The sequence below is a fragment of the Pristiophorus japonicus genome, unplaced genomic scaffold (assembly GCF_044704955.1).
Source record: "Pristiophorus japonicus isolate sPriJap1 unplaced genomic scaffold, sPriJap1.hap1 HAP1_SCAFFOLD_1277, whole genome shotgun sequence".
Classification (NCBI taxonomy): domain Eukaryota; kingdom Metazoa; phylum Chordata; class Chondrichthyes; family Pristiophoridae; genus Pristiophorus; species Pristiophorus japonicus.
Window position 1 is genome coordinate 52,546 of NW_027250943.1, and position 24,955 is coordinate 77,500.

Genomic DNA, 24,955 nt, shown 5'->3' on the forward strand with positions numbered 1-24,955 from the left:
CTGAAAAGGTCCCCTTTAGGAGGAACTCTTTGATCCTGTTGGCACGTCGCACATGGAAGGATTTGGTGATCTCCTGGTTCATAAAACTCTCCTTATTCAGGACATTCGCAACCATCATCCTCAAGTCAAATACTTCAAGGAGCTCAGCAATGACAGCCACCTGCATCAGATCCACCCGAGCCTCATCGAAAGAGCCAGTGTAGAGATACTCCAGCACCACCTGCAACGGCTCCTTCTCAATCAGACAATCCATGGTAACTACAGCCATTGGTCGATCCCTGAGAGTCACGGGATCCTCCACATGGTCCAAATGGATAGCTACAAAGCCCCTTCCCCACGTGGTGAGTAGTTTACCCCCTGTCCCAGGTTTCAAGGACGCTTGCATCACTCCTGCAGCGTCCACCAGTTTCGGCGTGTCCTCACTCTTTGAGCTTCTCAGCGATGGCTGCGGCATCTTTTGGACAATGGTCTCGCCATGAAGCCCGTCCATGTGCAGGCTCTTCACTCTCACCGCTTGATCTTCATGTCTCTGGCTCTCCATCCCCTCTCCTCTGCTGTCTTCCTCTTTCTCTCCGCCCGACTGACAGTCCTGCATCAAATCGATTGTGAACAGGTCATAGAACTTGGAACAGGAAGTGGCCAGGTAGACCTTGTGAGCAAAGATTCGCTGTCCATCGTGAAGAACAAAGACGACATCAGCACAAAGCGGGGTTGAAAAGAGAGTTACTGGCTCTTCGCCACCCACTAACGGGGTGTCTGCAACTGTGATGATTGTGGGGGGCGGCTTTGGGGGGAGAAAGGGGACCTGGAGCAGAGGTCTTTGTACTTTCTTAAGATGCGACTTCCAGAACTGCAGGTGGCGTCTAGCGATGAGTGCCGCCCGGATTGAATTGTCAAAGACGTCCTTGATCCCAAACTGGGCAACGATGCTTGTCTCGTAGTAAGGAATGCCCAACTCTTCGGCGATCTCATGGCCTTTCTCCGGTGGGAGAATGTCTGTCGGCTTAATGGGTCTAAAGAGATCAAATTATCAGTTAAACCCGGCAGTAATGACACAGACACGCCAAAGACCGATGCAGCCACCCAGACACCAAGGACAGCAAAGGAACAAAATTAAATGGACTTGTTAAAAATGGGGAAAAAGCCTGAAGTGAAGGTCGGGGAAAGGAGCAGGTAACGCTGCAGGGATGAGCGATACTGTGACGGATTAAAGGAACATTTTAGCCAAGTTAGTCTGACAGGCCACGAAGGCAGATGGGAAATGACTGAGGCCTAGGAATGATATTTCAGGGCTCCGTGGAGTGTGGGTGTGTGTTACAGGACAGGAGAGGTAATCGCCAACACAGTCCCATTTTCCAAAAGGGAGATAGAACTAAGTGGAGTAATTACAGACTAGTTCTCTGATTAAAGATCAAGTATTAGAGCTAGCCAGCACAGATTTCAAAAGCGACCTTCATGTTTGTCAAATCTCCTAAAATTCTTTGCGGAGGGAAGAGAAATGTTGAGTGCACAATGTACTTCAGAAAGACTTTGGCTGGGAAGTCTAGAACAAGGGGTCACAGTCTCAGGATACGGGGGAGGAAATTTAGGACTGCGATGAGGAGAAATGTTTTCACTCAGAGGGTGGTGAACCTGTGGAATTCTCTACCACAGAAGGCTGTGGAGGCCACGTCACTGAATATATTTAAGAGGGAGATAGATAGATTTCTAGACACAAAAGACAGCAACGGGTATGGGGAGAAAGCAGGAATATGGTGTTGAGATAGAGGATCAGCCATGATCATATTGACTGGTGGTGCAGGCTCGAGGGGCCGAATGGCCTACTACTGCTCCTATTCTCTATGTTTCTATGTACCAGGTGGGTGATTACCAGAGAAGGTTAAGGGAATGGAATTAGGGGGAGGATAGCAAACTGATTTAAAAATTGATTTTTTGAAGAGAGAGGAGGAGGTCTGTGAGAATTTTCAGGGTGGTTGGTGTTCCAGAGTTCGATATATTGAACATATATCGCTGTTCCTTTATCGTCACTGCTCAGAATCCTGGCACTGTGAGAGCACCTTCACCACACGTGCTGTGGCGGTTCACGAAGGTGCCATCACCACCTCCCCAAGGCAGCCAGAACATCGCTGGGAGGGCTCGCATTTATTGCTACCCCTCGTTGCCCCAGGAATGAAGTGATAGGACTTCTTCTTGAAGCTCGGCAGTCCGTGTGGTACTGTTTGATGGTGGGGTAGAGGAACAAAGGGATCTCGGGGTACAAATACACCGATCACTAAATGTTAACAAGGTTAACAGGTTAACAAGGCCAGAAAAAGCAAACCAAGCACTCGGGTTTATTTCTGGAGGGATAGAATTGAAAAGTAGGGAAGTTATGCTAAACCTGTCTGGAACCTTGGTTAGACCACAGCACACAGTTCTGGTCGCCATATTATAAAAAGGATATAGAGGCACTGGAGAGGGTGCAGAGAAGATTTACAAGGATGATACCAGAAATGCGAGGGTATACATATCAGGAAAGGATGAACAGGCTGGGTCTCTTTTCTCTTGAAAAAAGACAACTGAGGGGTGACCTAATAGAGGTCTGTAACATGATGAAAGGTTTTGATAGAGTGGATACAGAGAGAGTGTTTCCACTTGTGGGGAAGAGCAAAACGAGAGGCCATCGATATAAGATAGTCACCCAGAAATCCAATGGGGAATTCAGAAGGAACTTCTTTACCCAGAGAGGGGTGAGAATGTGGAACTCGCTGCCACAGGGAGGGGTTGAGGTGAATAGTATCGATGCATTTAAGGGGAGGCTGGACAAGCCAATGGGGGAGAAGGGAATAGAGGGTTCTGCTGATAGATTTAGATGAGGAAAGACGGGAGGAGGCTCGAGTGGAGCATAAACGCCGGCATGGACTGGTTGGGCCGCATGGTCTGTTTCTGGGCCGTATATCCCGTGTAATCCGATGTAACTGAGGGGCTTGTTAGCCTAGTTCAGAGGGCAGTTAAGACTCAACCACACTGTTGTAGGACTAGAGTCACATATAGGCCAGAACGGGTAAGGACGGCAGATTCCCTTCCCTAAAGGACATTAGTGAACCCGATGGGTTTATACGACAATCTGACAGCTTCATGGTCACTTTTGCTGAATTCAAATTCTGAAAACTATCATGGTGGGATCTGAACTCGCGTTCTCTGGATTACTGGTCCAGTAACAATCACTGCATTCTCGCTCCCCTCGGCAATACAAAATTAAATGTGCACTTTGGCAGAAAAAAATCAAAGAGCAAGTTATTATTTAAATGGAGAAAGATTGCAAAGTGCCGCAGTACAGCGGGACCTGGGGGTACTTGTGCATCAAACACAAAAGGTTAGTATGCAGGTACAGCAAGTGATCAGGAAGGCCAATGGTATCTTGGCCTTTATTGCAAAGGGGATGGAGTATAAAAGCAGGGAAGTCTTGCTACAGTTATGCAAGGTATTGGTGAGGCCACACCTGGAATACTGCGTGCAGTTTTGGTTTCCATATTTACGAAAGGATATACTTGCTTTGGAGGCAGTTCAGAGAAGGTTCACTCGGTTGATTCCGGGGATGAGGGAGTTGACTTATGAGGAAAGGTTGAGGAGGTTGGGCCTCTACTCATTGGAATTCAGAAGAATGAGAGGTGATCTTATCGCAACGTATAAGATTATGAGGGGGCTTGACAAGGTGGATGCAGAGAGGATGTTTCCACTGATGGGGGAGACTAGAACTAGGGGGCATAATCTTAGAATAAGGGGCCGCCCATTTAAAACTGAGATGAGGAGGAATTTCTTCTCTCAGAGGGTTGTAAATCTGTGGAATTCGCTGCCTCAGAGAGCTGTGGAGGCTGGGACATTGAATACATTTAAGACAGAGATAGACAGGTTCTTAACCGATAAGGGATTAAGGGGTTATGGGGAGCGGGCAGGGAAGTGGAGCTGAGTCCATGATCAGATCAGCCATGATCTTATTGAATGGTGGAGCAGGCTCGAGGGGCCAAATGGCCCAGTCCTGCTCCTATTTCTTATGTTCTTATGTAAGAGATTTAGAAGCGAGCAGGAGAACCTGCTTCACACACAGAGTGGTGATGCTGTGGGATTCACTCCCAGGGTCAGCGATTGAGGCAGAGACTGTCAGCATTGTAGGTTAGACTGGAGAGGGGGAGGAAGTGAGAGGGGGAGGAAGTGAGAGGGGGAGGAAGTGAGAGGGGGAGGCAGTGAGAGGGGGAGGAAGTGAGGGGGGGAACAGGGCGGGAAATGTGACTGGGTCTATTCTGTGGTGGAGGGTAAATGCCTGCACGGCCTGGTTGGGCCGAATGGCCTGTTGTAACCACAATGTATTTGAGTGGGAGGCAATGTGCTGCAGTAACACAGTCCACATTTTCTGTAGCTGTTTGGGAAGCTGAAAATGGAATTGGCACGGGAATGAACAGGCACAAGCCTGCTGATCCGTAAAATGCAATGGGCAAGTTGATGCAACTCCGATCAGAGTCCAGATGTCATAAATAAGCTTTTTATTGCTTCAGAGGGATGTTGGGACAAGTATAGCTGAGCAGGAACGAGGCAAGCAGAGCCCATCACAGCTCTTCAACACAAAGTGGATAAATAGTAGATTTTTTTAAAAAGGGTTAGGGGCAAGACTGCTGAGTAGTTATTCTCCTTCGGAGAGCCAGGACTCAGACCATGGGCCCAATGGCCGCCTCCAAGGCTGTGCAATTCCACCATCCCTTTCTCTTTCCCAGACTCATACCTTCAGAACTTCTAATTCTGTCCCTCACACAGGCAGGTAATCGCACCACTCCCATTCACACCGGCTCAGTGTAAACAGCGGCAAGGGCTTCAGACACGCCCGGGACACACAGCACTTCCCCCCACCCCGCCTCACACTCACTCCCTCCCCCTCACACTCACTCCCTCCCCCTCCACCTCTCCCCCTCACACTCACTCCCTCCCCCTCACACTCACACCCTCACACTCACTCCCTCCCCCTCACACTCACTCCCTCCCCCTCACACTCACACCCTCACACTCACTCCCTCACACTCACTCACTCCCTCCCCCTCACACTCACTCACTCCCTCCCCCTCACACTCTCCCCGCCTCACACTCACTCCCTCCCCCTCACCCTCGCTCCCTCCCCCTTACACTCACTCCCTCCCTCTTACACTCACTCCCTCCCTCACCCTCACCCTCTCCCCCTCACCCTCGCTCACTCCCTCACCCTCTCCCCCTCACTCCATCCCCCTCTCCCCCTCCCCCTCACTCCCTCCCCCTCACACTCACTCCCTCCCCCTCACACTCACTCCCTCTCTCTCATCACTCCCTCCCCCTCTCCCCCTCACACTCACTCCCTCCCCCTCACACTCACTCCCTCCCCCTCACTCACTCCCTCCCCCTCACTCACTCCCTCCCCCCACACTCGCTCCCTCCCCCTTTCCCCCTCACCCTCATACTCGCTCCCTCACCCTCACACTCGTTCCCTCCCCCTCACACTCGTTCCCTCCCCCTCACCCTCACTCCCTCCCTCACCCTCTCCCCCTCACACTCCCTCCCTCACCCTCTCCCCCTCACACTCCCTCCCTCACCCTCTCCCCCTCACACACTCTCGCTCCACCCTCTCCCCCTCACTCACTCTCTCTCTCCCTCCTCCCCCTCACTCACTCTCTCTCTCCCTCCTCCCCCTCACTCTCTCTCTCCCTCCTCCCCCTCACTCTCTCTCTCCCTCCTCCCCCTCACTCTCTCTCTCCCTCCTCCCCCTCACTCTCTCTCTCCCTCCTCCCTCTCACTCTCTCTCTCCCTCCTCCCCCTCACTCTCTCTCTCCCTCCTCCCCCTCACTCTCTCTCTCCCTCCTCCCCCTCACTCTCTCTCTCCCTCCTCCCCCTCACTCTCTCTCTCCCTCCTCCCCCTCACTCTCTCTCTCCCTCCTCCCCCTCTCTCTCTCTCTCCCTCCTCCCCCTCACTCTCTCTCTCCCTCCTCCCCCTCACTCTCTCTCTCCCTCCTCCCCCTCACTCTCTCTCTCCCTCCTCCCCCTCACTCTCTCTCTCCCTCCTCCCCCTCACTCTCTCTCTCCCTTCTCCCCCTCACTCCCTCTCTCTCCCTCCTCCCCCTCACTCCCTCTCTCTCCCTCCTCCCCCTCACTCTCTCTCTCCCCGTCACTCCCCCCTCCTCCGTGCATGACCCCCTCCGTCCATCACACTCGCACTCTCTCCCCCTCCCAAGCCCTGACCCCCTCCCCCACTCCCTCTCACCCCTACCCCACTCTCTCTCCGTCCTCACCCACTCCCACTGCCCTCCCTTCACTCCCACACACCCCTCCTCCCCTCTCTCACCCCCCCTCACACTCCCACTCCTCACACACGCCACCGTCTCAAACATCCCCCCCCACACACCCCCTCCCAGCCACCATCCCCCACACTCACTTGGCCAGAGGTCTCCGTGCCTTGTTCACTGCCTCGAGGTCTGTGTAGCGTAAGTCCAGCTGACAGCCGACCAGGTGGGGGTGCGGGGACAGAAGTGCTTGATCTCGGGGAACCACATGGTCTTGACGTGACGCAGCGAGTTAGGGTTCGCCAGCGAGAAACACAGGACCACCACATCCGACCTGGTGCGACCGGAGACACACGGTTAGAGCATTCACAGGCGGCCCTGACCCACCCAGAGCTCCGGGGCGGCCCCTCTCCCACCCCCAGGGAATCCCCCCACCCACCCCCTGGGGAGGCTTCTCCCCCCACACCCCGGGGCGGCCCCTCTCCCAGCCCCGGAGAATCCCCCCACCCACGGGGAATTCCCCCACGCACCCCCCGGGGCGGCCCCTCCCCCACCCCCCGGGGCGTCCCCTCCCCCAACCCCCGGGGCAGCCCCTCCCCCAACCCCCGGGGCAGTCCCTCCCCCAACCCCCGGGGCGGCCCCTCCCCCACCCCAAGAGGTCACCCCCCCAGGGCGGCCCCTCCCCCAACCCCCGGGGCGGCCCCTCCCCCACCCCCCGGGGCGGCCCCTCCCCCACCTCCCGGGGCGGCCCCTCCCCCACCCCCCGGGGCGGCCCCTCCCCACCCCCCCAGGGCGGCCCCTCCCCACCCCCCCAGGGCGGCCCCTCCCCCAACCCCCGGGGCGGCCCCTCCCCCACCCCCCGGGGCGGCCCCTCCCCCACCCCCCGGGGCGGCCCCTCCCCCACCCCCCGGGGCGGCCCCTCCCCACCCCCCCGGGGCGGCCCCTCCCCCACCCCCCCGGGGCAGCCCCTCCCCCACCTCCCGGGGCAGCCCCTCCCCCACCTCCCGGGGCGGCCCCTCCCCCACCTCCCGGGGCGGCCCCTCCCCCACCTCCCGGGGCGGCCCCTCCCCCACCTCCCGGGGCGCTCCTCACACAGACTGCCCTCTGATCCTGAGGAAGGCACCAGTTTAAGTGCTGACACACTATTTAAACATTGGATCATCGACAAGCCCAGTGTGGTTCTCAGCCGATGTCTGCCCACACTCTCCAGCAGGGATCACTGGACAGTGAGGAGGAACTGGTGTGGTGATCTGGAACACACTGCCTGACAGGGCGATGGACGCAGCTTCAAGAATACTTTCTAAAGGGAATTGGGCGAATCCTTGAAAATAGAATCATGGCACGGTTACAGCACTGGAGGCCGCCATTCGGCCCGTCGAGCCCGTGCCGGCTCTCTGCAACAGCACCTTAGCCTGTCCCACTCCCCGCCCTTTCCCCGCACGTATTTCCTTCACGTATTTATCCTCATCATCATCACAGGCAGTCCCTCAAAATCGAGGAAGACTTGCTTCCACTCTAACAATGAGTTCTCAGGTAGCTGAACAGTCCAATATGGGAATTACAGTCTCTGTCACAGGTGGGACAGACAGTGGTTGAGGGAAGGGGAGGGTGGGACTGGTTTGCCACATGCTCTTTCCGCTGCCTGCGCTTGGTTTCTGCATGCTCTCGGCGACGAGACTCGAGGTGCTCAGCGCCCTCCCGGATGCTCTTCCTCCACTTAGGGCGGTCTTTGGCCAGGGACTCCCAGGTGTCGGTGGGGATGTTGCACTTTATCAGGGAGGATTTGAGGGTGTCCTTGAAATGTTTCATCTGCCCATCTGGGGCTCGCTTGCCGCGTGGGAGTTCCGAGTAGAGCGCTTGCTTTGGGAGTCTCACGTCTGGCATGCGGACAATGTGACCCGCCCAGCAGAGCTGGTCGAGTGCGGTCAGTGCTTCGATGCTGGGGATGTTGGCGTGGTCGAGGACACTGACGCTGGTGCGTCTGTCCTCCCAGGGGATTTGCAGGATCTTGCGGAGGCAGCTTTGGTGATATTTCTCCAGCGACTTGAGGTGTCTACTGTACATGGTCCATGTCTCTGAGCCGTACAGGAGGGCGGGTATCACTACAGCCCTGTAGACCATGAGCTTGGTGCCAGATTTGAGGGCCTGGTCTTCAAACACGCTCTTCCTCAGGCAGCCGAAGGCTGCGCTGGCGCACTGGAGGCGGTGTCGGACCTCATCATCGATGTCTGCTCTTGTTGACAGTCGGCTCCCGAGGTATGGAAAATGGTCCTCGTCGTGGATGTTGATAATCGGGGGGGGGCAGTGCTGTGCGGCGGGGTCAGGTTGGTAGAGGACCTTTGTCTTACGGATGTTGAGTGTAAGGCCCATGCTTTCATACACCTCGGTGAAGATATTGACGATGGCTTGGAGTTCGGCCTCTGAATGTGCGCAGACGCAAGCGTTGTCCGCGTACTGTAATTCAATGACAGAGGATGGGACGACCTTGGATCTAGCCTGGAGGCGGTGGAGGTTGAACAGTTTCCTGTTTGTTCTGTAGAATACCTCCACTCCAGCAGGGAGCTTGCTGATCGTGAGGTGAAGCATTGCAGCAAGGAAGATGGAGAAGAGGGTTGGTGCGATGACACAGCCCTGCTTGGCCCCGGTCCGGATGTGGATTGGGTCTGTGGTGGATCCGTTGGTCAGGATCACGGCCTGCATGTCATCGTGGAGCAGGCGGAGGATGGTGACAAACTTTTAGCGCAGCCGAAAGGGTAGCCGTACTTATCCAATCCCTTTTGAAAGCCACGATTGAGTCTGCCTCCACCACCCTCTCGGGCCGTGCATTCCAGATCCTAACCACTCGCTGCGTAAAAATGTTTTTCCTCATGTCGCCTGTGGTTCTTCTGCCAATCGCCTTCAATCTGTGTCCTCTGGTTCTCGACCCTTCCACCAATGGGAACAGTTTCTCTCTATCTGCTCTGTCCAGACCCCTCATGATTTTGACCTCGATCAAATCTTCTCTCAACCTTCTCTGCTCCAAGGAGAACAACCCCAGCTTCTCCAGTCTGTCCCCGTCACTGAAGTCCCTCATCCCTGGAACCATTCTCGTCAATCATTTCTGCTCCCTCTCTAAGGCCTTCACATCCTTCCTAAAGTGCGGGGCCCAGAATTGGACACAATACTCCAGCTGGGGCCGAACCAGTGTTTTATACAGGTCCATCATAACTTCCTTGCTGTTGTACTCTGTGCCTCTATTTATCAAGCCCAGGATCCCATATGCTTTTATAACCGCTTTCTCAACCTGCCCTGCCACCTTCAACAATTTGTGCACAGATGTCCCAGGTCTCTCTGGTCATGCACCCACTTTAGAATTGTACCCTTTAGTTTATATTGCCCCTCCTCGTTTATCCTACTAAAATGTATCACTTTGCATTTTTCAGCGTTAAATTTAATCTGCCATGTGTGCGCCCATTTCACCAGCCTGTCGATGTCCTCTTGAAGTCTACCACTATCCCCCTAACGGTTCACTGTATTTCTAAGTTTTGTGTCATCTGCAAATTTTGCAATTGTGCCCGATGCTCCCAAGTCCAAGTCATCAATATATATCAGGAAAAGCAGTGGTCCCAGTACCGACCCCTGGGGAACACCACTATATACCTTCCTCCAGTCCCAGAAACAACCGTTCACCAGTACTCTCTGTTTCCTGTCACCGAGACAATCCGTATCCAGGCTGCCACTGGCACTTTTATTTTTTTTATTCATTCCGGGATGTGGGCATCGCTAGGAAGGCCAGCATTTATTACCCATCTTCTTGAACCGCTGCAGTCCGTGTGGTGAAGGTGCTCCCACAGTGCTGTTAGGGAGGGAGTTCCAGGATTGTGACCCAGCGACGATGAAGGAACGGCCGATATATTTCCCAGTCGGGATGGTGTGTGACTGGGAGGGGAACGTGGAGGAGGTGGTGTTCCCATGTACCTGCTGCCCTTGTCCTTCTAGGTGGTAGAGGTCGTGGGTTTGGGAGGTGCTGCCGAAGAAGCCTTGGCGAGTTGCTGCAGTGCATCTTGTAGATGGTACACACTGCAGCCACGGTGCGCCGGTGGTGGAGGGAGTGAGTGTTGAAGGTGGGGGATGGGGGGCTGATCAAGCGGCTGCTTTGTCCTGGATGGTGTCCAGCTTCTCGAGTGTTGTTGGAGCTGCACCATCCAGGCAAGTGGAGAGTATTCCATTACACTCCTGACTTGTGCCTTGTAGATGGTGGGAAGGCTTTGGGGAGTCAGGAGGTGAGACACTCCCCACAGAATACCCAGCCTCTGACCTGCTCTTGTTGCCACAGTATTTATGTGGCTGGTCCAGTTAAGTTTCTGGTCAATGGTGACCCCCAGGATGTTGATGGTGGGGGATTTGGTGATGGTAATGTCGCTGAATATCAAGGGGCGGTGGTTAGACTCTCGCTTGTTGGAGATGGTCATTGTCTGGCACTTGTGTGGTGTGAATGTTACGTGCCACTTATCAGCCCAAGCCTGAATGTTGTCCAGGTCTTGCTGTATGTGGGCCTGGACTGCTCCATTATCTGAGGAGTTGTTGCTGGGACTGGAGAATTTTAGCTATGAGGAAAGATTGGATAGGCATTGGTTGTTTTCTTTGGAACAGAGGAGGCTGAGGGGAGACCTTATTAGAAACATAGAAAATAGGAGCAGTAGTAGGCCATTCGGCCCTTCGAGCCTGCACCACCATTCAATATGATCATGGCTGATCCTCTATCTCAACACCATATTCCCGCTTTCTCCCCATACCCCTGATGCCTTTGTGTCTAGAAATCTATCTTTCTTCCTCTTAAATATATTCAGTGACTTGGCCTCCACGGCCTTCTGTGGTAAAGAATTCCACAGGTTCACCACCCTCAGTGAAAACATTTCTCATCTCGGTCCGAAATTTCCTACCCCGTATCCTGAGACTGTGACCCCTTGTTCTAGACTTCCCAGCCCCAGGGAAACATCCTCCCTGCATCCAGTCTGTCCATCCCCGTCAGAATGTTATATGTTTCAATTAGATCCCCTCTCATTCTTCTAAACTCTCGTGAATACAGACTTAGTCGACCCAATCTCTCCTCATATGACAGTCCTACCATCCCAGGAATCAGTCTGGTGAACCTTCGCTGCACTCCCTCTATGGCAAGTATATCCTTTCTTAGGTAAGGAGACCCAAATGCACACAATACACCAAGGCCCTGTATAACTGTATCCTTGCTCCTGTACTCAAATCCTCTTGCAACGAAGGCCAAAATACCATTTGCCTTCTAACTGCTTGCTGCACCTGCATATCTGCTTTCAATGACTGCTGTACAAGGACACCCAGGTCCCTCTGTACATCGACACTTCCCAAGCCATCACCATTTAAATAATACTTTGTCCTTATGTTTTTCCTACTAAAGTGGATAACTTCACAGTTATCCACATTATACTGCATCTGCCATGTGTTTGCCCACTCACTCAACCTATCTAAATCGCCTTGCAGCGTCTTTGCATCCTCCTCACAATCCCACCTAGTTTTGTGTCGTCAGCAAACTTGGAAATATTACATTTGGTTCCCTCATCCAAATCATTTATATATATTGTGAATAGCTGGGGCCCCAGCACTGATCCCTGTGGTACCCCACTAGTCACTGCCCGCCACCCTGAAAAAGACCCGTTTATTGCTACTCTGTTTCCTGTCAGTTAACCAATTTTCAGTCCATGCCAATACATTACCCCCAATCCCATGTGCTTTAATTTTGCACACTAACCTCTGGGGCTTCATCAAAGGCCTTCTGAAAATCAAAATACACTACATCCACTGGTTCTCCCTTATCTATTCTATCAGTTACATCCTCAAAAAAACTCCAGTAGGTTTGTCAAACATGATTTTCCTTTCATAAATCCGTGTTGACTTTGTCTAATCCTGTTGATATTATCCAAGTGTGCTGTTATCACATCCTTTATAATAGACTCTAGCATTTTCCCTACTACTGAAATGAGGCTAACCGGTCTGTAGTTCCCCATTTTCTCTCTCCCTCCTTTTTCAAAGTGGGGTTACATTTGCCCCCCTCCAATCTGCAGGAACTGTTCCATAATCTATAGAAATTTTGGAAGATGATTATTGAATTATTGAGGTATATAACATTATGAGGGACCTAGATAGAGTGGATAGGAAGGACCTATTTCCCTTAGTAGAGGGGTCAATAACCAGGGTACATAGATTTAAAGTAATTGTTCGGAGGTTTGAGAAGAATTTTTTTTCACCCAGAGGGATGTGGGGGTCTGGAACTCACTGCCTGAAAGGGTGGTAGAGGCAGAAACCCTCACCAAATTTAAAAAATACTTGGTGTACACTTGAAGTGCCGTAACCTACAGGGCTACGGACCTAGAGCTGGAAAGTGGGATTAGACTGGATAGCTGTTTGTCGGCTGGCACGGACACGATGGGCTGAATGGCCTCCTCCTACATAATAAGAACATAAGAAATAGGAGCAGGAGTCAGCCATTTGGCCCCTCGAGCCTGCTCCACCATTCAATAAGATCATGGTTGATCTGATCATGGACTCAGCTCCATTTCCCCGCCCGCTCCCCAAAAGCAGGGGGGTCCTGCTGCAACTGTATAGGGTATTGGTGAGGCCGCACCTGGAGTACTGTGTGCAGTTTTGGTCACCTTACTTAAGGAAGGATATACTAGCTTTGGAGGGGGTACAGAGACGATTCACTCGGCTGATTCCGGAGATGAGAGAGTTACCTTATGATGATAGATTGAGTAGACTGGGTCTTTACTCGTTGGAGTTCAGAAGGATGAGGGGTGATCTTATAGAAACATTTAAAATAATGAAAGGGATAGACAAGATAGAGGCAGAGAGGTTGTTTCCACTGGTCGGGGAGACTAGAACTAGGGGGCACAGCCTCAAAATACGGGGGAGCCAATTTAAAACCGAGTTGAGAAGGAATTTCTTCTCCCAGAGGGTTGTGAATCTGTGGAATTCTCTGCCCAAGGAAGCAGTTGAGGCTAGCTCATTGAATGTATTCAAGTCACAGATAGATTTTTAACCAATAAGGGAATTAAGGGTTACGGGGAGCGGGCGGGTAAGTGGCACTATTTCGAAGAAGAGCAGGGGAATTATCCCCAGTGTCCTGGGGCCAATATTTATCCCTCAAATAACGTCATAAAAAACAGATTATCTTGGTCATTATCATATTGCTGTTTGTGGGAGCTTGCTGTGCACAATTTGGCTGCCGTGTTTCCCACATTACAACAGTGACTACACTCCAAAAGTACTTCATTGGATGTAAAGAGCTTTGGGACATACCAAGGTTCAGATAGATCGATTTTTAACCAATAAGGGAATTAAGGGTTACAGGGAGTGGGCGGGTAAGTGGAGCTGAGTCCACGGCCAGATCAGCCATGATCTTGTTGAATGGCGGAGCAGGCTCGAGGGGCTAGATGGCCTACTCCTGTTCCCAATTCTTATGTTCTTATGTTCTTATAACCCTTGACTTCCTGTGCTGTAAAATTCTATGATTCTATAAATCCATGTCTTTCTTTTCCCCCCCGATGATAGGACCCATGGTGACGGGCTTCCTGCAGAGATAGGACGCACAGTGGAGGAGAGGGGCAGAGGGGCAGCCTTTGGGCTCAATGCCCAAGTTGCAAGGAAGCATTCGGTGTGGTGTTACCAGCCTAGCGCAGCCCCCACACCCATCCCTGAGCAGGGAGACCCTGCCCCCCGGGGCAGCACCCTACCTGCCATATGCAAAGCGACGGTCTTTGTGGTGATCCCCAAACGTGTCCCACAGTCGAAGAGAGACACGAACTTGATCAACAACATCGCGGGATCGCTCCAGAACCTGCCGGCACAAACACGCAGTTAGAGCAAGGCATGTGGCTAGGTAATGACCAAATGACCAAACGACTTACATGGTCATGGAGAACGGGAATCGCCTGCCCAGCAGCACTCGGGAAGAATATGATGGCCTGTCTTTATTGTATTTACAGCATCAGACGATCGCACCAGACTCGTGCAGGACAGAGAAGCGAGTGACGCTGACCCTCAGAGACCCCACCGATCTTCACCAGTCCCATCACCAAATGACCCAATCCCAACCCAGGATACCGACCCCGGGACCCCGCTCCGACCCCGGGACCCCGCTCCGACCCCGGGACCCCGTTCCGACCCCGCAAACTCACTCCAACACCGCTCCGAACCCACACCGACCCTGGATCCATCGATTAGTCTGGGTGGGATATTAAAGGGTGTGGGGAGTGAGGGGGAGAGTGGGATTAGACTGGGTAGGATATTAAAGGGTGCAGGGAGTCAGGACAAAGTGGGATTAGACTGGGTGGGATATTAAAGGGTGCGGGGAGTCAGGACAGAGTGGGATTAGACTGGGTGGGATATTAAAGGGTGCGGGGAGTCAGGACAGAGTGGGATTAGACTGGGTGGGATATTAAAGGGTGCGGGGAGTCAGGACAGAGTGGGATTAGACTGGGTGGGATATTAAAGGGTGCGGGGAGTGAGGGGAGAGTGGGATTAGACTGGGTGGGATATTAAAGGGTGCGCGGAGTGAGAGGGAGTGGGATTAGACTGGGTGGGATATTAAATGGTGCGGGGAGTGAGGGGAGAGTGGGATTAGACTGGGTGGGATATTAAATGGTGCGGGGAGTGAGGGGAGAGTGGGATTAGACTGGGTGGGATATTAAAGGGTATGGGGAGTGAGGGGAGAATGGGATTAGACTGGGTGGGATATTAAAGGGTATGGAGAGTGAGGGGAGAGTGGGATTAGACTGGGTGGGATATTAAAGGGTATGGAGAGTGAGGGGAGAGTGGGATTAGACTGGGTGGGATATTAAAGGGTGCGGGGAGTGAGGGGAGAGTGGGATTAGACTGGGTGGGATATTAAAGGGTGCGGGGAGTGAGGGGAGAGTGGGATTAGACTGGGTGGGATATTAAAGGATATGGGGAGTCAGGGGCGTGGGATTAGAAAACATAGAAAATAGGTGCAGGAGTAGGACATTCGGCCCTTCGAGCCTGCACCACCATTCAATAAGATCATGGCTGATCAGTACCACATTCCTGCTTTCTCTCCATACCCTTTGATCCCTTTAGCCCTAAGGGTCACATCTAACTCCCTTTTGAATATATCTAACAAACTGGCCTCAACAACTTTCTGTGGTAGAGAATTCCACAGGTTCACAATTCTCTGAGTGAAGAAGTTTCTTCTCATCTCGGTCCTAAATGGCTTACCCCTTATCCTTAGTCTGTGACCCCTGGTTCTGGACTTCCCCAACATTGGGAACATTCTTCCTGCATCTAACCTGTCCAAACCCATCAGAATTTTATATGTTTCTATGAGATGCCCTCTCATTCTTCTAAATTCCAGTGAATACAAGCCTAGTCGATCCAGTTTTTCTTCATATGTCAGTCCAGCCATCCCAGGAATCAGTCTGGTGAACCTTCGCTGCACTCCCTCAATAGCAAGAATGTCCTTCCTCAGATTAGGAGACCAAAACTGGATACAATATTCAAGGTGTGGCCTCACCAAGGCCCTGTACAACTGCAGTAAGACCTCCCTGCTCCTATACTCAAATCCCCTAGCTATGAAGGCCAACTGCTGTACCTGCAAGCCAACTTTCAATGACTGATGTACCATGACAACCAGGTCTCGTTGCACCTCCCCTTTTCCTAATCTGTCACTATTCAGATAATATTCTGCCTTCCTGTTTTTGCCACCAAAGTGGATAACCTCACATTTATCCACATTATACTGCATCTGCCATGCATTTGCCCACTCACTTAACCTGTCCAAGTCACCCTGCAGCCTCTTAGCATCCTCCACCCAGTTTAGTGTCATCTGCAAACTTGTGAGATATTACATTCAATTCCTTCGTCTAAATCATTGATGTATATTGTAAACAGCTGGGGTCCCAGCACTGAACCCTGTGGTACCCCACTAGTCACTGCCTGCCAATCTGAAAAGGAACCGTTTATTCATACTCTTTGCTTCCTGTCTGCCAACCAGTTCTCTATCCATGTCAATACATTGTCCCCAATACCATGTGCTTTGATTTTGCACACTAATCTCTTGTGTGGGACCTTGTCAAAAGCCTTTTGAAAGTCCAAATACACCACATCCACTGGTTCTCCCTTGTCCACTCTACTAGTTACATCCTCAAAAAATTCCAGAAGATTTGTCAAGCATGATTTCCCTTTCATAAATCCACGCTGACTTGGACCGATCCTGTCACTGCTTTCCAAATGCGCTGCTATTCCATCTTTAATAATTGATTCCAACATTTTCCCCAACACCGATGTCAGGCTAACCGGTCTATAATTACCCGCTTTCTCTCTTCCTCCTTTTTTAAAAAGTGGGGCTACATTAGCTACCCTCCAATCCATAGGAACTGATCAAGCGTCTATAGAATTTTGGAAAATGACCCCCAATGCATCCACTATTTCTAGAGCCACCTCCTTAAGTACTCTGGGATGCAGATTATCAGGCCCTGGAGATTTATCGGTATTCAAACCCATCAATTTCCCTAACACAATTTTCTGACTAATAATGATTTCCTTCAGTTCCTCTTTCTCGCTAGACCCTCGGTCCCCGATTATTTTTGGGAGGTTATTCGTGTCTTCCTTAGTGAAGACAGAACCAAAGTATTTGTTCAATTGGTCTGCCATTTCCTTATTCCCCATTATAAATTCACCTGATTCTGACTGCAAGGGACCTACATTAGTCTTAACTAATCTTTTTCTCTTCACATATCTATTGAAGCTTTGGCAGTTAGTTTTTATGTTTCCTGCTAGCTTACACTCGTACTCTATTTTCCCCCTCCTAATTAAACCCTTAGTCCTCCTTTGCTGGATTCTAAATTCTCCCAGTCCTCAGGTTTGGCCAATTTATATGCCTCTTCCTTGCATTTCTAATTTCCCTTGTTAGCCACGGTTGAGCCACCTTCCCCGTTTTATTTTTACTCCAGACAGGGATGTACAATTGTTGAAGTTCATCCATGGGATCTTTAAATATTTGTCATTGCCTATCCACCGTCAACCCTTTAAGTATCATTCGCCAGTCTATTGTAGCCAATTCACGCCTCATACCATCGAAGTTACCTTACCTTAAGTTCAGGACCCTAGTCTCTGAATTAACTGTGTCGCTCTCCATCTTAATAAAGAATTCTACCATATTATGGTCACTCTTCCCCAAGGGATCCCACACGACCAGATTGCTAATTAATTCTCTCTCATTACACAAGACCCAGTCTAGGATGGCCTGCTCTCTAGTTGGTTCCTCGACATATTGGTCTAAAAAACCATCCCTTATACACTCCAGGAAATCCTCCTCCACCATATTGCTACCAGTTTGGTTAGCCCAATCTATATGTAGATTAAAGTCACCCATGTTAACTGCTGTACCTTTATTGCACGCGTCCCTAATTTCCTGTTTGATGCCATCCCCAACCTCCCTACTACTGTTTGGTGGTCTGTACACAACTCCCACTAATGTTTTCTGTCCTTTGGTGTTCTGCAGCTCTACCCATATAGATTCCATATCATCCAAGCTAATGTCCTTCCTTACTATTGCGTTAATTTCCTCTTTAACCAGCAACGCTACCCCACCTCCTTTTCCTTCCTGTCTATCCTTCCTGAATGTTGAATACCCCTGGATGTTGAGTTCCCAGCCTTGGTCACCCTGGAGCCATGTCTCCGTAATCCCAATTACATCATACCCGTTAACAGCTATCTGCGCAGTTAATTCATCCATCTTATTACGAATGCTCCTCGCATTGAGACTCAGCCTTCAGGCTTGTTTTTTTAACACTTTTTGTCCTTTTAGAATTATGTTGTAATGGGGCCCTTTTTGATTTTTGCCCTTGATTTCTCTGCCCTTCATTCTTACTATTCTCCTTTCTACCTTTTGCTTCTGCCCCCTTTTTACTTCCCTCTGCCTCCCTCCATTTATTCCCATCCCCCTGCCATATTAGTTTAACTCCTCCCCAACAGCACTAGCAAACACTCCGCGTAGGACATCGGTTCCGGTCCTGCCTAGGTGCAGACCGTCCGGTTTGTACTGGTCCACCTCCCCCAGAACCGGTTCCAATGCCCCAGGAATTTGAATCCCTCCTCCTTGCACCATTCCTCAAGCCACGTATTCATCTTAACTATCCTGCTCCCTCTACTCTAACTAGTATGTGGCACTGGTAGCAATCCTGAGATTACTACCTTTGAAGTCCTACTTTTTAATTTAACTCCTAGCTCCCTAAATTCAGCTTGTAGGACCTCATCCCGTTTTTTTATCGATATCGTTGGTACCAATATGCAGCACGACAGCTGGCTGTTCACCCTCTCCCTCCAGAATGTCCTGCAGCCGCTCCGAGACATCCTTGACCCTTGCACCGGGGAGGCAACATACCATCCTGGAGTCTCGGTTGCGGCCGCAGAAACGCCTATCTATTCCCCTTACAATCGAATCCCCTATCACTATCGCTCTCCCACTCTTTTTCCTACCCTCCTGTGCAGCAGAGCCAGCCACGGTGCCATGAACTTGGCTGCTGCTGCCTTCCCCTGATGAGCCATCTCCCCCAACAGTACCCAAGGTGGGTGTATCTGTTTTGCAGGGGGATGACGACAGGGGATCCCTGCACTACCTTCCTTCCCCTGCTCTTCCTGATGATCACCCATCCCCTATCTGCCTTTGTAACGTTTACCTGCAGTGTGACCAACTCACTAAACGTGCTATTCACGACATCCTTAGCACTGCGGGTAGGACATTAAAGGGTGCAGGGAGTGAGAGGGAAGAGTGGAATTAGACTGGGTGGGGAGTGAGGGGAGAGTGGGATTAGACTGGGTGGGCTATTAAAGTTACGGGGAGTGGGGGGAGAGTGGGATTAGACTGGATGGGATATTAAAGGGTCTGGGGTGGGAGGGGGAGAGTGGGATTAGACTGGGTGGGATATTAGAGGGTGTGGGGAGTGAGGGGAGAATGAGATTAGACTGGGTGGGATAGAGTGGGATTAGACTGGGTGGAATAGAGTGGGATTAGAGTGGGATTAGACTGGGTGGAATAGAGTGGGATTAGACTGGGTGGGATAGAGTGGGATTAGATTGGGTGGGATAGAGTGGGATTAGACTGGGTGGGATAGAGTGGGATTAGACTGGGTGGGATAAAGTGGGATTAGACTGGGTGGAATAGAGTGGGATTAGACTGGGTGGGATAGAGTGGGATTAGACTGGGTGGGATAGAGTGGAATTAGACTGGGTGGGATAGAGTGGGATTAGAGTGGGTGGGATAGAGTGGGATTAGACTGGGTGGGATAGAGTGGGATTAGACTGGGTGGGATAGAGTGGGATTAGAGTGGGTGGGATAGAGTGGGATTAGAGTGGGATTAGAGTGGGATTAGACTGGGTGACATAGAGTGGGATTAGACTGGGTGGGATAGAGTGGGATTCGACTGGGTGGGATAGAGTGGGATTAGACTGGGTGGGATAGAGTGGGATTAGACTGGGTGGGATAGAGTGGGATTAGACTGGGTGGGATAGAGTGGGATTAGACTGGGTGGGAGAGAGTGGGATTAGACTGGGTGGGAGAGAGTGGGATTAGACTGGGTGGGATAGAGTGGGATTAGACTGGGTGGGATAGAGTGGGATTAGACTGGGTGGGATAGAGTGGGATTAGACTGGGTGGGATAGAGTGGGATTAGACTGGGTGGGATAGAGTGGGATTAGACTGGGTGGGATAGAGTGGGATTAGACTGGGTGGGATAGAGTGGAATTAGACTGGGTGGGATAGAGTGGGATTAGAGTGGGTGGGATAGAGTGGGATTAGACTGGGTGGGATAGAGTGGGATTAGACTGGGTGGGATATTAGAGGGTGTGGGGTGTGACGGAACAGTCTCGGATTACGCTGCCAAGTCCACATATTCTTTCCTTTTCCTGCTAATGTGCATGCCTTGCTCCGTCTTGTATTCTCTTTTCTTGCTCCAGCCACTCACTTTATTTGATTTGCTCAGTCTCCTTTCAATCCTTGACTTTATTGTGCATGAGCTGCGTGTATAACTCACACCCCCACCCCCACCCCCACCCCTGCCCCCCACCCCCCAAGCACATTTGCAGGGCTGTTGATACAAATCTGTGACGGTGACAGGACAAGATGAAACGCCTGTTAAATAGCCATATGGGATCACAAACTCCTCCCCTTTTGCCTGGCACAATCATATCTTTTGTTATTTAATCTTCCCTGCCTTCCACCCAATACCCTTTTATCCATTCCTCCCTTCCCCCCACCCCCCTTCCCTGCCACGCACTTAAAATCTGGTATATTTCTAACTTTTCCCAGTCCTGACAAAAGGCCACTGACATGAAATGTTAGCTCTGTTTCTCTCTCCACGGAATCCCTGACCTGCTGAATATTTACAACGTTTTATGTTTTTTATTTAAGCATGTGGGATCGTTGGCTTTATAAATAGAGGATAGAGAACAGATGCAAGGAAGTTATGATGAACCTTTATAAATCACGGTGAGGCCCCAGCTGGAGTATTGTGTCCAATTCTGGGCCCCGCACTTTAGGAAGGATGTGAAGGCCTTAGAGAGGGTGCAGAAAAGGTTTAGTAGAATGGTACTAGGGGACTTTAGTTACATGGAGGGACTGGAGAATCTATATGGCTAGAGTTAACAAATAATAGAGGTGTCATTACATTGCACTACTCCCGTGTGGTGGCTGGGTGGGCAACGGCCACCACACGTTAAAAAAATCCACGCACAGGCATCTTCCACCCTTCAGGATGTAGTTCGGGATCCGGAATATTAGGTCCTTCATTGAAACGCCTGTGAACTCATCCCTTTTTTTGGCGTGAAAGCAAGTCATCCTCGCTTCGAGGGACTGCGTATGATGATGATGTATATTCCCTCGGCCACCAACTAGTGACTAGTGATAATGGGGGACTTCAACTATCCTAATATAGCCTGGGATAGTAATAGTGTACAGGGCAGAGAGGGGGAAGAATTTCTGAAGTGTGTTCAGGAGAACTTTCTGGATCAGTATGTTTCCGGCCCGATGAGGAAGGAGGCATTGCTGGATCTGGTTCTGGGGACTGAGGTGGGTCAGGTGGAGTAAGTGTCAGTAGGGGAACATTTAGGGAACAGTGATCATAGTATCATAAGGTTTAGATTATCTACGGAAAAGGACAGGGAGCAATCTAGAGTAAAAATGTCTAACTGGGGGAAGGCTAATTTCAGTGGGATGAGAATGGATCAGGCCCGGGTAAGTTAGAATCAAAGATAGGCGGGAAAACTGTACTGGAACAATGGGCTGCCTTTAAAGAGGAGATGGTTCGAGTACAGTCGAGGTACATTCCCACTGGGGGAAAGGCGGGGTAACTAAAGTCAGGGCTCCCTGGACGGTGAAACAGATCGAGAATATGATGAAGCAGAAATAGAGTGTGTATTGACAGATGTCAGGTCAAGAATACATCTGAGAATCAGACTAAATATAGAAAGGTCAGAGGGGAAGTGAGAAAGTTAATCAGAGGGGCAGAGAGGGTATGAGAATAGAATGGCAGGCAACATCAAAGGGAATCTAATAGTCTTCTATAGGCTGAGAAATAGTAAACGGGTAGTAAGGCGGGGGGGGGTGTGGGGGGGGAGGGGCGATTAGGGACCAGGATGGAGACCTACACATGGAGGCAGAGGGTGTGGCTGAGGGACTAAATGAGGACTTTGCCTCTGTCTTCACCAAGGAAGAGGATGCTGCCATAGACAGAGTGAAGGTGGAGGTAGTGGAGATACTTGATGGGATAAAAATTGATCAAGAGGTATTAGAAAGGCTGGCTGTACTTAAAGTGGATAAATCACCAGGAGCAGATGGGATGCATCCTAGGATGGTGAGGGAACTGAGGGCGGAAACCACGGAGGTACTGACCATAATATTCCGATCCTCCATAGGCACGGGGGCGGTGCCAGAGAACTGCAGAATTGCAAATGTTACACCCGTGTTCAAAAAAGGGTGTGAGGATAAACCCAGCAAGTACAGTTTAACCTCGGTACTGGGGAAGCTTTTAGAAACAGTGATCAGGAACAAAATTAACAGTCACTTGGATAGGGGTGGATTAATTAAGGAAAGCCAGCACGGGTTTGTTAAAGGCAAATCGTGTTTAACCAACTTGCTGAAGTTTTTGGATGCGGTAACAGAGAGGGTCGATGAGGGTAATTTGGTTGTTGTGGTGTACATGGATTTCCAAAAGGCCTTCTACAAAGTGCCACAGAATAGGCTTGGCACCAAAGTTGTAGCCCTTGTTTTTCAGACTAGTGAATGGTATACAGTGGTGTTCCTCAGGGTCCTTTCTGGGACCAGTGCTTTTCTCGATATGTAGTAATGATTTGGACATGGTGTACAGGAAACCTCCTGCTGATTACCAACTATCGCCCTCACTCAGCTGAGGAATCAGTATCCTCCATGTTGAACACCACTTGGAAGAAGCACTGAGGGTAGCAAGGGCACAGAATGCACTCTGGGTGGGGGACTTCAATGTCCATCACCAAGAGTGGCTCGGTAGCACCACTACTGACCAAGCTGGCCGAGTCCTGAAGGACATAGCTGCCAGACTGGGCCTGCAGCAGGTGGTGAGAGAACCAACACAAGGGAAAAACCTACTTGTGTCCAATTCTGGGCCCCACACTTTAGGAAGGATGTGAAGGCCTTAGGGAGGGTGCAGAGGGGATTTGCGAGAACGGTTCCAGGGATGAGGGACTTCAGTTCCGTGGATAGACTGGAGAAGCTGGGGTTGTTCTCCTTGGAGCAGAGAAGGTTGAGAGGAGATTTGATCGAGGTGTTCAAAATCATGAGGGGTCTGGACAGAGTAGAGAGAAACTGTTCCCATTGGTGGAAGGGTGGAGAACAAGAGGACACAGATTTAAGGCGATTGTCAGAAGAACCAGAGGCGACGGAGGAAAAACTTTTTTATGCAGCTTGTGGGAGGTCGAATGATGGGAGGCCAGAGGATTGGGAAATGTTTAAAAGCCAGCAGAGAACGATGAAAAAAATGATTGAGAGGGAAGATAGATTATGAAAGTAAACTAGCAATAAATATAAAAACAGATAGTAAGAGTTTCTGCAGATATATAAAAAGCAAAAAGAATGGCTAAAGTAAATGTTGGTCCCCTGAAGGATGAGACTGGGGAATTAATAATAGAGAACAGGGAAATGGCAGAGACGTTGAACAAATATTTTGTATCGGTCTTCACGGTAGAAGACACTAAAAGCATCCCAATAGTGGATAATCAAGGGGCTATAGGTAGGGAGGAACTTAATACAATCACTATCACTAATGAAGTAGTACTTGGTAAAATAATGGGACTAAAGGCAGACAAGTCCCCTGGACCTGATGGCTTACATATTTAAAAAAGGAGGCAAACAAAAAGCAGGAAACTATAGACCAGTTAGTCTAACATCTGTGGTTGGGAAAATGTTGGAGTCCATTATTAAAGAAGCAGTAACAGGATATTTGGTAAAGCAAAATTCAGTCAGGCAGAGTCAGCATGGTTTTATGAAAGGGAAATCATGTTTGACAAATTTGCTGAAGTTCTTTGAAGATGTAACGAACAGGGTGGATAAAGAGGAACCAGTGGATGTGGTGTATTTAGATTTCCAGAAGGCATTCGATAAGGTGCCACATAAAAGGTTACTGCACAAGATAAAAGTTCACGGGGTTGGGGGTAATATATTAGAGGATTGGCTAACTAACAGAAAACAGAGAGTCGGGATAAATGGGTCATTTTCCAGTTGGCAAACAATAACTAGTGGGGTGCCACAGGGATCGGTGCTGGGACCTCAAATATTTACAATCTATATTAATGACTTGGATGAAGGGACTGAGTGTAATGTAGCCAAGTTTATTGATGATACAAAGATAGGTGAGAAAGCAAATTGTGAGGAGGACTCAAAAAATCTGCAAAGGGATATAGACAGGCCAAGTGAGTGGGCAAAAATTTGGCAGATGGAGTATAATGTGGGAAAATGTGAGGTTATCTACTTTGGCAGAAAAAATAAAAAAGCAAATTATAATTTAAATGGAGAAAGATTGCAAAGTGCTGCAGTACAGCGGGACCTGGGGGTACTTGTGCATGAAAGTTAGTATACAGGTACAGCAAGTGATCAGGAAGACCAATGGAATGTTGGCCTTTATTGCAAGGGGGATGGGGTATAAAAGCAGAGAAGTCCTGCTACAACTGTACAGGGTATTGGTGAGGCCACACCTGGAGTACTGCGTACAGTTTTGGTCTCTGTATTTAAGAAAGGATATACTTGCTTTGGAGGCAGTTCAGAGAAGGTTCACTCGGTTGATTCCGGAGATGAGGGGGTTGACTTATGAGGAAAGGTTGAGCAGGTTGGGCCTCTACTCAGTGGAATTCAGAAGAATGAGAGGTGATCTTATCGAAACGTATAAGATAATGAGGGGGCTCGACAGGGTGGATGCAGAGAGGATGTTTCCACTCATAGGGGAAACTAAAACCAGGGGACATAATCTTAGAATAAGGGACCGTCCATTTAAAACTGAGATGTGGAGAAATTTCTTCTCTCTGAGGGTTGTAAATCTGTGGAATTCTCTGCCCCAGAGAGCTGTGGAGGCTGGGTCATTGAATATATTTAAGGCTGAGATAGACAGTTTTTTGAGCGGTAAGGGAAT

General features: G+C 50.2%; 1 pseudogene; it reads right to left on the reverse strand.

Annotated features, from left to right (window-relative positions):
• LOC139242258 (rho-related BTB domain-containing protein 2-like) overlaps positions 1-24,955 on the reverse strand; it is a 25,864-nt pseudogene continuing 909 nt past the window's right edge.